Source organism: Hemibagrus wyckioides, linkage group LG25 (assembly GCF_019097595.1).
Source record: "Hemibagrus wyckioides isolate EC202008001 linkage group LG25, SWU_Hwy_1.0, whole genome shotgun sequence".
Classification (NCBI taxonomy): Eukaryota; Metazoa; Chordata; class Actinopteri; order Siluriformes; family Bagridae; genus Hemibagrus; species Hemibagrus wyckioides.
Window position 1 is genome coordinate 9694058 of NC_080734.1, and position 14413 is coordinate 9708470.

Consider the following 14413-nt stretch of genomic DNA (forward strand, 5'->3'; position numbering starts at 1 on the left):
GCTTTTGTTGTCAGATGAATTTTTTCAAATCTTCTTGATGTACATACAAACATACGCATGCATATACGAAACATACATATGCACAATGCTGGTCACATTGCCACTGCTTCAGCATAGGAAATCATGTGTCAATTATGAACCAGTCTGCTCTATTTTAAGCCTTATCACACCACTCCGGCAAGCAATGATTTTTCTAACATAAATCTTACTACTAAACTGGTAAGTCAGTGCATAGAATATTCATATTTTGGTTAAATTCATGATGCAAAATTAGGGTTGTTAGGGGTTTATTGGGGCACCTGTTCTACAGCTTCCTGGACTACATTTTCCTGATGACTGTTACTTATATTTTAAACACTACCTTTTGAGTTATTGGCACAGTTTCTCCTCCCTAGAAACTACATCCTTCTAGATCCTTGCAGCAAATAATAGGCATTAGTTTATAATGAGGGTTGAGTGATGGTCAGTCACAGCTGCAGCTGAATTGAATGACAAGAATCAAATCTCATATGCTGTTTGAGCAAAGTCTGTTACTCTCCTCTTTTCCTTCAGGGGATCTTTTCTGTCCCTGGAGATTTCTATGGTGGAGGAGGAAGCACATGTTCATGCCAAGTTATGCAACTAGTCCAGAAAGTGCCAGGACCCATATAACGCAACAGTTTTCCTTTGGACAAAACATACTGTACATCTCTCTCTCTCTCTCTCTCTCTCTCTCTGCTTCTGCTATAGCCTTTATGCTGAATTGCAAACTCTTTTCTGAAAGAAGAATAGTATAAAGAGGCACATTTAACCTGATTCACACACTCAGCTTTTTGAAATGCTGCACTTTTAACCTTTGACCCATAGTGTCATGTTAAAAAGCAAAACAAAACATGTCTTTACAATTTAAGGCTTTTGTATTTTGACCAAAATCTTTTCTAGTTTAAGTTGAATTGGATTGCTTCTAATGTACTAAGAGTAGTATTAAGTCTTAAGTTATATATTTTCTTAAGTCTGTATTTTAAGTCTATATTTTCTTTAAGTTGTTTATGGAATATGGGAATGAACTTTAGGATTAAAACAAACAAACAAACATAACACAATATGATGTGTCTAGTTAAATTATTAGCCACAAGTTTGGCAGAGGAAAATTGCCTAAAATTAATGAATGTAAAACAAATGTAAAAATTTTCATGTCTCATAGACATAACTGTTACATATGAACTAAAAAGCAACCTGCTTAAAAGAAATAATACAATTTAATGTTTTTAACTCAAGTTATGAACACTAAACCTGACCCTTACCTCATCAATTCAGAACTGTACATTGTTTGTCTACACGTATCTTTGCTGATCTGTTTTTATTAGAATTATTTAACTCACCATCAGTTGATTACCTGGACCCTTTATTTCCCATGACACTTTTTTCCACATGGCACTGTATACAGTACATATAATTATTCACTTCCAGATAAATGTGTATTTTTAGTATTTGGTGTTTGTAATGTCATGTATTATACATGTAATTATCTGATGATGTGAAAAACCAATTTCCCTCAGGGCTCAATAGCGTATCTATCTATCTATCTATCTATCTATCTATCTATCTATCTATCTATCTATCTATCTATCTATCTATCTATCTATCTTGCCAAAAGTTTTGGGACACCCCACCCACCAGTGCACAAAGCAAGATCTATAATGACATGGATGAGTGAGTTTGGTGTGGAGGAACTTCACAGAGTCCTGACCTCAACCTGATAGAACACCTTTGGGATGAACTAGAGCGGAGACTGCAAGCCAGCTGTTCTCACCCAACATCAGTGCCTGAACTCACAAATGCACTTCTAGAAGAATGGTCAAAAATTCCCATAAACACACTCCTTAACTTTGTGGAAAGCCTTCCCAGAGGATTTGAAGCTGTTATAGCTGCAAAGGGTGGGCCAACTGCATATTACATTCATGTGTATGTAAAGGCAGACGTACCAGTTTTGGAATGAGTCTCCGCTCTAATTCATCCCAAAGGTGTTCTATCAGATTGAGGTCAGGTGCAGGCCAGTCAAGTTCCTCCACACCAAACTCGCTCATCCATGTCTTTATGGACCTTGCTTTGTGCACTGGTGTACAGTCATGTTGGAACAGGAAGGGGTCATCCCCAAACTGTTCCCACAAAGTTGGGAGCATGAAATCGTCCAAAATGTCTTGTTGATCAACAGATGGCTCATGAAAAATTGCAACTGTATAGAACTTTTTGCACATATGCTGGAGAGTCATATGCTGCAACATTACAATTTGGATAGACATAAATTCTTAAGCCAAATTATTTGTTTTGGTTACTGCCATCGATGACTGATAAATGCTAGAACTTCCAGCTGTTTGTCTAGAGGGGGCTATTACAGAGTAATCAAAACCATGCTGGAGTCAGAGGTGATCACGAGCCTGTGGTATATCTGAGGGAAATGAGTTAGATAATGACATAATTAGGATTTCCAAAGAACAAACAGATGAAGATTTGCTATTTTAACCACTGGATTGCAATTTGAAAGTGTGTGTATGTGTTGTGCTATTACCACAGCTGTCTTAATTGCACTTGTTTGGCTGATAAAGAAGCTAATGGCCTATTCAACATCATAAACATGTGGTCATTCTTTTCAGCTTGTGTTAGATCGAGGCCATCACATAAGAATATAAACAATGTTGTTTATAAAGCTCATCTTAGGGGATTTTAAAAGTTGTATTTCCATAGAAGCTAAAGAAATAACCAGGACCTATAAGAGTAAACATTTCATAATAAGTATAACACCTTTATCTTTCTTTTCATGAAAATAAAACACTGTGATATTCCATATAGGTAGATGAGTACAGTCTTACAAAATGTTCTCAATTTCAAATTTTATTTGTCACATACATAATCGTACACAGTATGATATGCAGTGAAATGCTTACACGACTATTTACTTTGACCCTTGAAAAGGAAAAGGAAAAGGAATAAGGACAGAAAAGACAAGGATAAAATGTAAAATATAAAATACATAATATAAAATATAAAAAAAAATCTACAGTTATAAAATATAAAAAACTACAATTCACAGTAGGTAAATAAAAATAGAATATAATATAAATAAAATAAAAATATAAATATAAATAAAGTAAGATAGGGTATATGTGTATACAGAATATGTATATAAAATATAGAATATATATAAGAAATGTAAGATATGTAAAATGTAAACAACTGTATTATACAGAACTATATAAAGTGAATAGTGTGCAATAATGTCCAAGGTGCAGACAGCAGCAGTATGGGGTGGTCATTTAATGAAATAAGGTGATGAGATGAAGAGAAGCAGTGGTATTGTCCATCTTAAAGCGCAGATGTGCACAAGTCCTCTTTGTGTATAAACGGGACCAGAATGTGCTATATATGTTTATGTTTTATGTATTGTGTGTCACAGTCCTGTAATGTGCAATTGTGCAAATATACGGCACGATTTGGTGTTTTCCAATACATGTGTGTAGGAAGCATAGCAAGTCCAATCAGTTGAGTCCTATGTGGAGTTCTGGTTGAGAGACCGTATAGCCTGTGGGAAGAAGCTTCTCCTCACTCTCTCTGTGTTGGCCTTCAGGGAGTGGAAGCGCTTCCCTGACCTCAACAGGGAGAAAAGTCCATTGTTGGGGTGACTGAGGTCCTTCACGATCTTACTGGCCTTGGTCCAGCACCGCTTGTTGTAGATTGAGTGCAGCTCAGCTGATCGCACCACCCTCTGAAGAGCTCGTCTGTCCTGCATGGTGCTGTTCCTGAACCAGGTTGTGATGTTTCCCGTCAGGATTCTCTCTATGGTGCAGGAGTAAAAGGTCCAAAGCACCTTAGCAGGCAGTCTAAAGTCTCTCAAGTGTCTGAGGTGGTTTGTTCTAAACCATTGGCTATATATTTGAAAAAAATAAAAGCAAGATATCCATAATAACCTGAAATTATGTTTATTTATTTTAACCTCAAAGTCTGGAAGGATTTTATGATTAATTGTGACTCTCCAGTCACCTAACACCTATTTGCCCACTAGTTATGTGCTTAAGTGTTTCAGATGTGTAATTACGTATTCCTAATACAGTTATTCATAAATAAGTAGTGTGGCATATTGGACTGATTAGATAAGGTTTAGTTGGTTGATTCATCTTAAACCAAAATGTCTGTTTTAATTCACTTATTGAGGCTGTAATACTTTTACCTGTGAGTGTTTATGCAATTTTTGTTTCACCTCATAAATTAGTAACACAGATCATTTTTGTTTTGATTTCTGTTTGGTCATTTTTGTTAATTTGGCATTCATGACTACAGTGTAATCTGCATGTGCTTCTGTGAATTATGGATGTGATTTAATACCCTTCCTCTGTATGTATCAGAAATCTGTTTTAGTGCTCAAAATATTCCTTTCTGTAGCAACTGTATTGGATTGCAGTCAAACACTATTGTTTAATATTCTTTATTTAACTACCCCAATTGTTAAATTGACCAGATTTGCTAGTTTTGTTTAATTATATTTTATGGCCTGCCATCTGGTGGGAAACAAGATTAACCAATCAGGATCATTAATAGCCACGTATTTTATTTGATTTTGTTGGAACTGTTATAAAGATTTTTAATGGCAACATTATTCATATAGCGAAACTGGGTAATCGGTAGATCCTTTCTTAAATAATTAAAAAAAAAACCATGCCGTTACATCTTCTACTCTTGTCTGGCATTCTTCCAAAATAGCTGAGCATTTCACACTTATCAATACAATTGTACAGATCATGTAGTAATTTTATTTAATATAGTTCACCCTTAAATTAATTCCTGGTTACATCACTAGAATCAGCATTGTGTGAATTTTAGCTTTTTACAGTACTTCACTACAGTACCTCACTCAGGTTCATCAAGTTCATACAGTCAGCTAGAGATTTGTGCAGTTTCCTTAGCCCTGCTTGCACACTTACTATTTTTGTTTTTACTTGATATTTTGTAGGGAATTTAGTCCATTCTTTTTGAACAAACTAGTGGCCTAATTTAACCCACCATGACAATGTCCTGACCAGCAGTTACTGTAATAAGAACCACTGCATGCTTATGCTAATGAATCTGGGCTTTGTTTCTCCCACAAGTGTAATACATGTGCCCTTCATTACTGCATCATATGAAAGTAAAAACATTCCACTTGCTTAAATGTTGTGTTGTGTCTGTAGTCCCAATGGGATTTAGTCTCAAACAGATGCCCTTTCTGGCAAGCTTTCTAAAAACTCCTCAGTATATATATATATATATATATATATATATATATAGTTCTATTCCTTTTTTCTGTTCAATACAAAAACTTAAGCTTTTTTAAGGTATGTTTTGCATGTTAACATGATTAATTTCCTCTGTTTGCCAATGAGGACAGTGAGTGTATGGCTATAACTCAAATAACATACTACAGTCTTAAATAGTGTATGTCTAGTGATGTATAATGTGTAATGTCCTTGACAGAGAAACATTATGTGTGTGTGTGTGTGTGTGTGTGTGTGTGTGTGTGTACAGTGTAAGTTAATTGTATAATAAAGTGAATAAATCCTTATGGCCAAAAATCCTAACATTTGCTAATTCCAATAATTAGTATAAGTTAGTCAAGGCAGTGAGCATGAAGCAAATGTTAGTGGTAATTAGATAAATGCAAATGAGTCCTATTAGCATTCATTAATTGTTCACAAGATTCATGATTTAAAAACCACAAATGCCATTGTGTGATGCACATATTAATACTGTACAAAATATGTTTTACTACATGTTGTCCTTTGTTTGCCTTAATTCTAGCTCACATTTTGTCCTGGTGTTCTGTAATGTAATTTTTAATGTTGTTTCCATGGACTTCATTAGTTAATTCAGAAAATATGCTTACCATAGCTTGTGCACTCAGTGTCTCTGAGTGTTACAGCATGGGTTTTTTACACTTCAAGTTCAGGTTTCAAGTTGCTTCCAAGGTTAAGTTACCTCAAGCTAACAAGCTAGCTAGCTTCGTTTGTGACAGTTCTTAATCTATTTCATTTAATTTTCTATCTCTTTTTTGGATATTATAACATAATAACATCATGTTACATTTCATTAATGCTATTATGTTAATACAAAATGTATGATGCTTTAGGATTATGAATCTTTCTAATTTTGTGCAGTTTTTCATTTTCTGATAAAGATCAGGTGACAGGACAGATCAGCGTCCGACTTCTTTCAGACCTATGAGTATGCCAGAGAAGCCACCGAGAATGAATTGAAGGATGACTGCATTGGTGCTGAGGAATAGTTGTTCCACTCATACAAAGTGGGCACAGCCATTTTCTTCAGTAGTTGGTCATTCTGTGGGAGTTGATGACTTAATCACGGCATCACGCCTGAAATTGTGACTCCATTGTTTGTGTGTTTTGTCATCCAAATGGAAATATATATATACAACATAATAAACAGATATACAGTACATGAGTTCAAAATATTAAAAACATAAGAAAAGATTTTGAGGAACACTGCCTCTCTTAGGCCTTAAAGGCAAACGCTAGCATTCTAAATACTCTCTGAAAATAGTAAAAATACATGGTAACTATGGTAACCTGTCATACTGTCCTGATTAATTATCCAACATCTTATGCATTTGGGACAGCTGTATGCTGTATATTGAATGTAACCCTATACTACCCCAGACCTGTGTCCACCTGTGGCCTGACCTGTGTGGGTGTGTGTGTGTGATCCATACTTCTGTCATGTGAAACTACCAACACACACTCTCTTTGAACTCATTTAGTTGCCTTGGCAACCACCATTTTCTTTAACTTTGAGCTCTGCAGCAATGCAGAGAGAAAGAAAAAAAGAGAGCGAGAAAGAGAGGGTAAATAAAAAGACAGATGGGCCAATGAGATATAGGGAAGCAGAACAGATGTGATAATGTTTTGAATAGATGCCAAGGGTACTATGTGAGAGCATTGATTTTTAAGTATAAATCATATGAATTCTAAGTTTGCTTTCTTTTTGGCATAGGATACATACTCAGACAGGAGACAGAAAATCTTAAATTATTGAAAGAGTTGGTCCTAAATGTTGATGATGCTAGAGTGCTTATATATTACTTATTACCAAATCATTCAAAATCACATTATAGAAATGAATAAATTTGGCAATTTCTGTTGTAGAATCGCTTAGCTACTAAGATGCTTTTGTAAAGAAATGTCATAGCAGAAAAAAGATAAAACATAGAGCTGGAACATAGAGCTAATGCTCATACTGTATGTGTTTAGTATCTGTCCACTACTATGTGTTTTTTTGTCTTCTGTCAGCTTAGTGTGTTCATTTATGTACAGAGTTAAATTCTATGCTAACATCTGATTAACTAATTAGCAATATTACCCTTTAACCATTTTTATTTCCTTTAAATGTAAACCAGGTAATTGCCATTATTATTTTCCTTACAATAGCATTAAACTGTCATTTCTTTGCTCCTTTTTCTTTCTTTTAAAGGTTATATATAAAAAAGATATTTATATATTTTTTTCTTGATATATTCCCAAGAAACAATCCACCCTGAAGACTCCCCAGGGGAGATAACATAAAGGAATTTATTACTTTTTACAAGGTTGATACTGAAGACTTCTAAAAATATTAAATCCCACCAAACTTCTGCATGATAAAATCAGGCTGAGATTATATCTGCCATATAAGTCTCTGTGAATTATCTGCTACTATAGAAATATTTAGATTGACATCAATTGTCAGTTATCCAGAGACTTACATAAGTGCTTAATCGTCTCCATCAAAAACTTCTTCAAGCTAGTTCAGTAGGTCAGAGACTAAGGTTGCTGTCAGTCCAGAAAAGAAGGATAGTCCAGTATGAAAAAAAAAGAAAAGGCTCTAATTTAAGAGCTGGGGGAAGAGGTAGATCTTTAGTCTTTGGTTTGAAGACAGCCTGTGACTCAGCTGTTCAGACAGTCAGTGGAAGTTTGTTCTACTCTCTGGTGCCAAAATAGAGGAAAGTCTTGATACGTGCCTGCCTTCTACCCTGAGACATGGTGGATCCAATCCAGCAGTGTTAGAGGCTCAGAGGGGACGTGGTGCAAAGCAGGGTGTAATAAGTGCTCCAAGGTAGATGGGTGCTGGTCCGTTTTTGGCTTTGTAGTCAAGTATCTGTGTTTTAAATCTGATGCAGGAAGCTACAGGAAACCAGTGGAGGGAGCACTGCAAGGGGGTGGGGTGAGAGAACGTGAAAATAAGAAAAAAGAAAGAAAGAAAAAAGAATAACACCTTTATTGTAGTGTCACCCACTCACGCACTCACTCACCCACTCACTCACTCACCCACTCATGCACTCACCCACTCGTGCACTCACTCACCCACTCACTCACTCACTCACTCACCCACTCACTTACTCACCCACTCACTTACTCACTCACCCACTCACTTACTCACCCACTCATGCACTCACTCACCCACTCACTTACTCACCCACCCACCCACCCACCCACTTACTCACCAACCCACTCACTCACTCACTCACTCACTCACTCACCCACTAACTCACTCACTCACTCACTCACTCACTCACACAGTACAGTACAGTACATTGAAATTCTTCTCTTTGCATACCTCAGGTTGTTAGGAAGCTGGCGAGACAGCAGAAGGTCTGTGATGGTACAGCACTCCTGAATAAGACAGGGGTGAGGGTCATGCTCAACGGCCCAACAGTAGCAGCTTTGTGGCTTCATGAACCTGAACTTTCTGACCAGTAACAGAGCCTTAACCACTGAGCTGCTACTGCCCATTGTGTCTCAGAAAGGCAGTATTAATTTAACATTGTCAGCTGAATTACTGACACCTTCTGAACAATCAGATTTGAGAATTCAATAGTGCTGTAAGCTTACAGAATGCTTGCAGCTCAGATCTATAGTCATTTGACATTTGCCATTTAACATTTTCTAGACTGAAAGCACAAGCCAGTAGGTAGTGTCTTCACACACACACACACACACACACACACATTAAATGTATAAGACCAAGTGAATTCCATTAAATCACCCTGTGACCAAATAATGTCTCTGATAAAGTGGCAGAGATGTTCTCATGCCTTCATCAAGATCTGCTGGTCAGTGGGTCAGACACAACCTTGAAAAGATATTTATAAGTCTATTTCTTTATCGTGAAAGTTGTTCCAGGAGTTTAGAAGACAGCTTGTGTATTAAATCCTTATAGAAGCTTATTGACATGTCAAACATGGCAGAGATCTGAGATCATCTACTGCACTGACTAAGAACTGGATGTCTATGAGGGATTAATTTCCCCCTCTCTCAGGCAAGGATATTAAATGCCTTCTTCCATTTGACACAATACAGTTTTATTAAACAGAGAGGTTGGAGTGATTTAGCTCAACTCTACACAGACAGTAACCCAGGCTCGGGATCAAGCTGTATTCAAAATGAGTGAATGAATGAATGAGCTAAATGAACAAATGAGTTTGTTTAAAGGGCTCCACAATTAAGTCTTTTACCACTTGGTCCTGCTGATTTGAAAGAAATCTAAATTAGTTGATTATTGGCTGATATTCAGGTTTCAGTTACATTTAGAGCGATCATAACATGAAATAGGACGCCCTTCACTACCCAAGGAAGGATTCCCCAGTCTGGCTCTCTCTTTCTCTTACAACCTCGAAAATCTCTTTTAATGCTGCTGGTGTTTTCCGCAATGGTTACCATGACAACTGTGAATGCCGTCTTTGGCTCTTTACTGTACTCCTGAGATCTGGATCCTTAAATATTCTGTGAAAAGGGAATTTTGGGGATTTATTTGAGAAGCAAATACACAATAACCTTTTTAACATTTACACCAGCACACATTCACAAGTTCTTTAAATGAACAGGGTTAAACTTTTGTAATGAATTTATCTGACTATACAATACCATTTTTAACTATGTGAGAAGGCCATACTTACAATTTATATATGCATCTTAGATTTGTGGGTACACTGTAGGCCAGCTATGTATCATGTAGTTGCTACAACCACTCTACTGTATGAGTCTATTCTACTTCCATGTGTTCCATCAAATCACCTATATACATGAGGAGTTGTATAGTCCTTTGAATGAATCAGCCCTTCATATTCTGTTCCTGTTCTGCTACAACAATGTGGTATCACTGGACATTAAATTGATATCGCTAAAAAAAAGTTGAATTTTGTGCTGTTAGCAAACAAAGCTCATGTTTGCATTGCCTAACTAGCAAGAACATTACCTCTGTAGTTACACAGAACATGTATTAATCGTTGTTTGTTTAACATCACAGTAAATTAAACTACATGTTTGAATCTATTTGATTAATCTATCTGAATGAAGATATTTGATCAGAACTTAAAAACCTCTTTTTCTTTAACCTGCTCTGAAAGTATCTACTTTTTCCTCTGCATTTCAAATCCATTACCTTTAATCTAATTCACATAAGACCTGTATCTTTCTTTCTCTCTTTCTCCCTAATGCTTTCTTATTACATTGCCTCATTTCTTTAGACACTGTACTCAATATTGCTGGTTGTACCATTCTTTTTTAACCTTTATGTATTTATGCTCTTATGGTGGTTAAATGCCTTGTCAGGCAAGAAAAAAACACGAGGTCATACAAAGCATTGAGGGGCAACTTTACTTCTTAACTCAGACAAAGCAGAAAGGGTATTCAGTTGGCGTCTTGCCTTTTTAACAAGATGGGATCATTGCATTATATTTATCATTCTAATAGCACCAAAGTGTTTTTTCTCCACAAAGGGCAGCCAGAAAGTTTCTCTGGTATTATCATAAAACTCACTGGATTCAAGCAGGGCAAACATTTGCATAACCAAAGATACAAAATGATTTATGTATCTTGACAAGGTTCCAGATTGTTTTTTGGTACTCTTTTACACTGAAACTTGTATTTTTTCCCGTTGTACATGAAAACCTTATTATTATTATTATTTTTTTTTTTAAATTTATTTTGGTGTATCTGTATATCAAAGAACCATCCGAATTGAAGACTGCATATAAAAATACTAGAAGAGGCCAGGTCTGAAAAATCCTTGACTAATTATAATTCAGTATTGTACATTAACTCAACATATGTTTATATTTTGCTTAATTTTTATATTTTCATATCTTCCTGACTAAACCCTCCCATTTTATTTGGCCTTTGGGACTGAGTTAAACCCTTATTGGTTGGTTTGGTGAAACCGGCTGCACAATTTTATTTGATCAAAGTACTCATTACAAAATCATGAAGGTCTCCTCTCTGATCCAGCCAGTCTTGTATACTGTACATCCATCAGTGTCATCTCCCCTCTATTTCATTTACATTTCAGTTTAAAGCATACAGTCAAAACTGCCAAGAATTGTGCCAATTTGTCATCTGCTGTGACCTTCTCAAACTATACAGTGTAGTTAACACTATAGCTTTCTGTGTGAATCTGTATATGAATAAAGGCTCTCCAGTATGAAACTTGAGGAATAAAACCATTGACTCGTATTTAACAAGGGGTTCTGTTGTCTCCCTAGAAGGCACGAACATGAAAAATTTGCCATCTAATTAAAAAAAAATCCCATGATAGGCTGACATTACATTTTTCTAATTTGCAGATGTTAACTGGCTATGCTATATAAATAACTTAGCAATTCTAATATTAAAAATAATTGGGAAGTCAGATTCTATCAAATGCTATTTTTTTTATTTACAGTATATTTTACTGTATTCAAGCACTTGGTTAAGTCTTGTAGTACTTCTCACATGAAAAAAATGACATTAACTAAATTTATCAGTAAAAAAAATTGATACTTAATTGCCTTTAAAAGAAGAAACTTTCTGATTATAATATATTTTACTGGATACTTCCATTTTTAATAGAGTAATATTTTGACACAGTGCACCCCCCGGCCCATCCCCCCATACGGACTGTGGCCAAGACAGAGTCAAAGCAGAACAGAGAAAGGCAGGAGGTCATTTAAGGCGTTTCGCTGCTGACTGACCTCTCAGTCTAACTCTGAGAAGCATCACTTTCTAAAACCACTTTAGGGAGCTTGTGCCTCCTGAATGCCGAGTCTGTGTAGGCAGCTGAGTTTAATTAGGCTCACTGTGAAACACAAGCATCTTAAAAAGTTGTGAATATGAATGTCACATTTACTCAAACCTTCCACAACATAGCATTATGTTTTGCTAAATGAATCAGTCTTCTACATCATTCTGAAGGAGGCAGAGTATTTACTTCTTATTGTGAAGGTAAGAGCGTTGCACTGATGCTCTGTAATTTAAAGATAAAGTAATTGCGTGTGGTGTATGGCATGGTAAGCAGCATATATTTCAAGGAAAAGCATGTGCAAGTGATGTACCATGTTTAAATCCTTGATATTTAGCTTTCACATGCACAATTTCTTCAGGTATATGTCCTTCATAAATTAGCCCAATGCGGAATACATTATAAATTGAGGCCGTTTTTAGTCTTTTGATATTATAACACCTGGAACAACTTTCTTTGAAGGTATTCAAAGATGACAGATCAAACTGAGCTACAGTAAAGCAACAAGACATTGACCCTCTGTACCCTAGTGTATGAATCAGTTGGTTGCAAAAAAAAAAAACCTGCATTATTTGTACAATAGTAAGAAGTGTGCCGATAATAATAAAGATTTGCCAAGAGCACATAAAATCATAACAGTATTAAAATAAATTGCGTATCACATCTAGCATTTATTTCTCTTTTGGTTTATTAGTCCAAATCTTCAGAAGACATGATATTCCTACAGAGCCCCAGCTCTGTTTTTTTGTCTCTGTTTGTGCCTCATTTTATCAACTCACAACTTCAGAAAAAGACTATAATTGTTCTTGTGTTTAATTTGCTGTTTCATTTTGTTGAGGTTTGAACTGCATGGGGTACAAATCGTTTGTGATGAAACTTTTCTTTTTAAATTATGTGAATATTTTGACACTTGCTGGAGAGATTGTTGAAGAGTTTTTCCCAGATTGAAGCATGTTATTATTTTGTTTTGATTTTTACTTGTCTGAAATCCTGTATAGATAGATAGATAGATAGATAGATAGATAGATAGATAGATAGATAGATAGACTTTATTCTATACTTAAATATAGAGCACAATAAGTTAAATTAAACATAATACTGCAGATATGAAACACAGTTGTAGATTTAACCATATTTACATCAGTATTTACATCACAGTAAACATTTGCAAACTGGCAGTAGATAATAAATATGAAGAACCTTGCGAATCTAGAATATAATGTTGTTAATGGCTGTAGTAGTGCCATGTGAATGTGCTATCACCTGCCACCCACAGGTGAGCTGTTGTACGATGTTATTGCGAATGGTATGAATGACCTCCTATAACGTTCTCTGTGTCACACGATTCTGAGAGTCTGAGAAAATGAGCTCTGCTGACTCTGTAGTGTATTATAGAGTGGGTGAGACGGATTGTCCATGATGGAGAGCAGTTTGTTCAGTGACCTCCTGTTCCTCCCTGACTCAAACATCTCCAGTTTGCATCTAATGATAGACCCAGCTTTGTGAATGAGTTTGTTAATCCTGCTGGCATCCCTGGCACTGATGCTGCCCTCCAGAAGATGACAACACAGTAAATGGTACTCACCACCTCAGACTGGTTGAAGAGTATTTTGTCTAACAGAGTTTGCACACAACTCTTTAGACCTTTTTGCCTTATTAGTTTATAAAATCCTCTCTCTATCTCTTTCAAAGGAGATGACTCAGGTCTAAGCTTGGCCATCCTCATATTTGCTTGCTACTGTAGCTTCACTGGTGTCCAAGTAACACATTATGCGATTGTATCTTTTGACATTACATCTTATTACCCAGTTGGTCTAAACTTGTGACCACAAATATATTTTGACCAATACTAATTGCTTCATGTTGCAATTAAACTGTATTATTTGTGCTTTTTTTTATCTAGAAATCAGTGAACAATCATTTCAGAATTAAGAATTGCGATGCCTCACAGAATTCATTTTTTTTGTCAAATCTTTTTAATACACTTTTTTATATACAGAAACATAAATCAGACTGCAGTCAAGTCAGGTTCATCTTCATCTCATACATGTAGTGATATAAACTGATTAAAGGAGTCTCCAGAACTACCTAAAGTGCAGTACAAGGATGTGGTACAAGAATACACACAATACAATAACACACATATACAGTTTTGGTACTGTGACAAATACAGCAAAACCCACACAAGATGCACTAATGATACAACAAGTTCTGCATAACTGTACAAACTTAAACACATGTGTTTTTATGTCTGGAGTAGTGTCTGTAGCCATGATATCTCTTGCTAGGCCAATTTGAGGGCAATGAATCTAAAGAATATATATCCAACAATTAGTTTAATTAGCTAATGAAATCTGAT

General features: G+C 35.9%; 1 protein-coding gene across 4 annotated transcripts in view; it reads left to right on the forward strand.

The window, feature by feature from the left end:
• Positions 1 to 14413, forward strand: part of LOC131346091 (disks large-associated protein 2) — a 127005-nt gene that overhangs the window by 40971 nt on the left and 71621 nt on the right. The gene's annotated exons all lie outside the window — the stretch shown is intronic.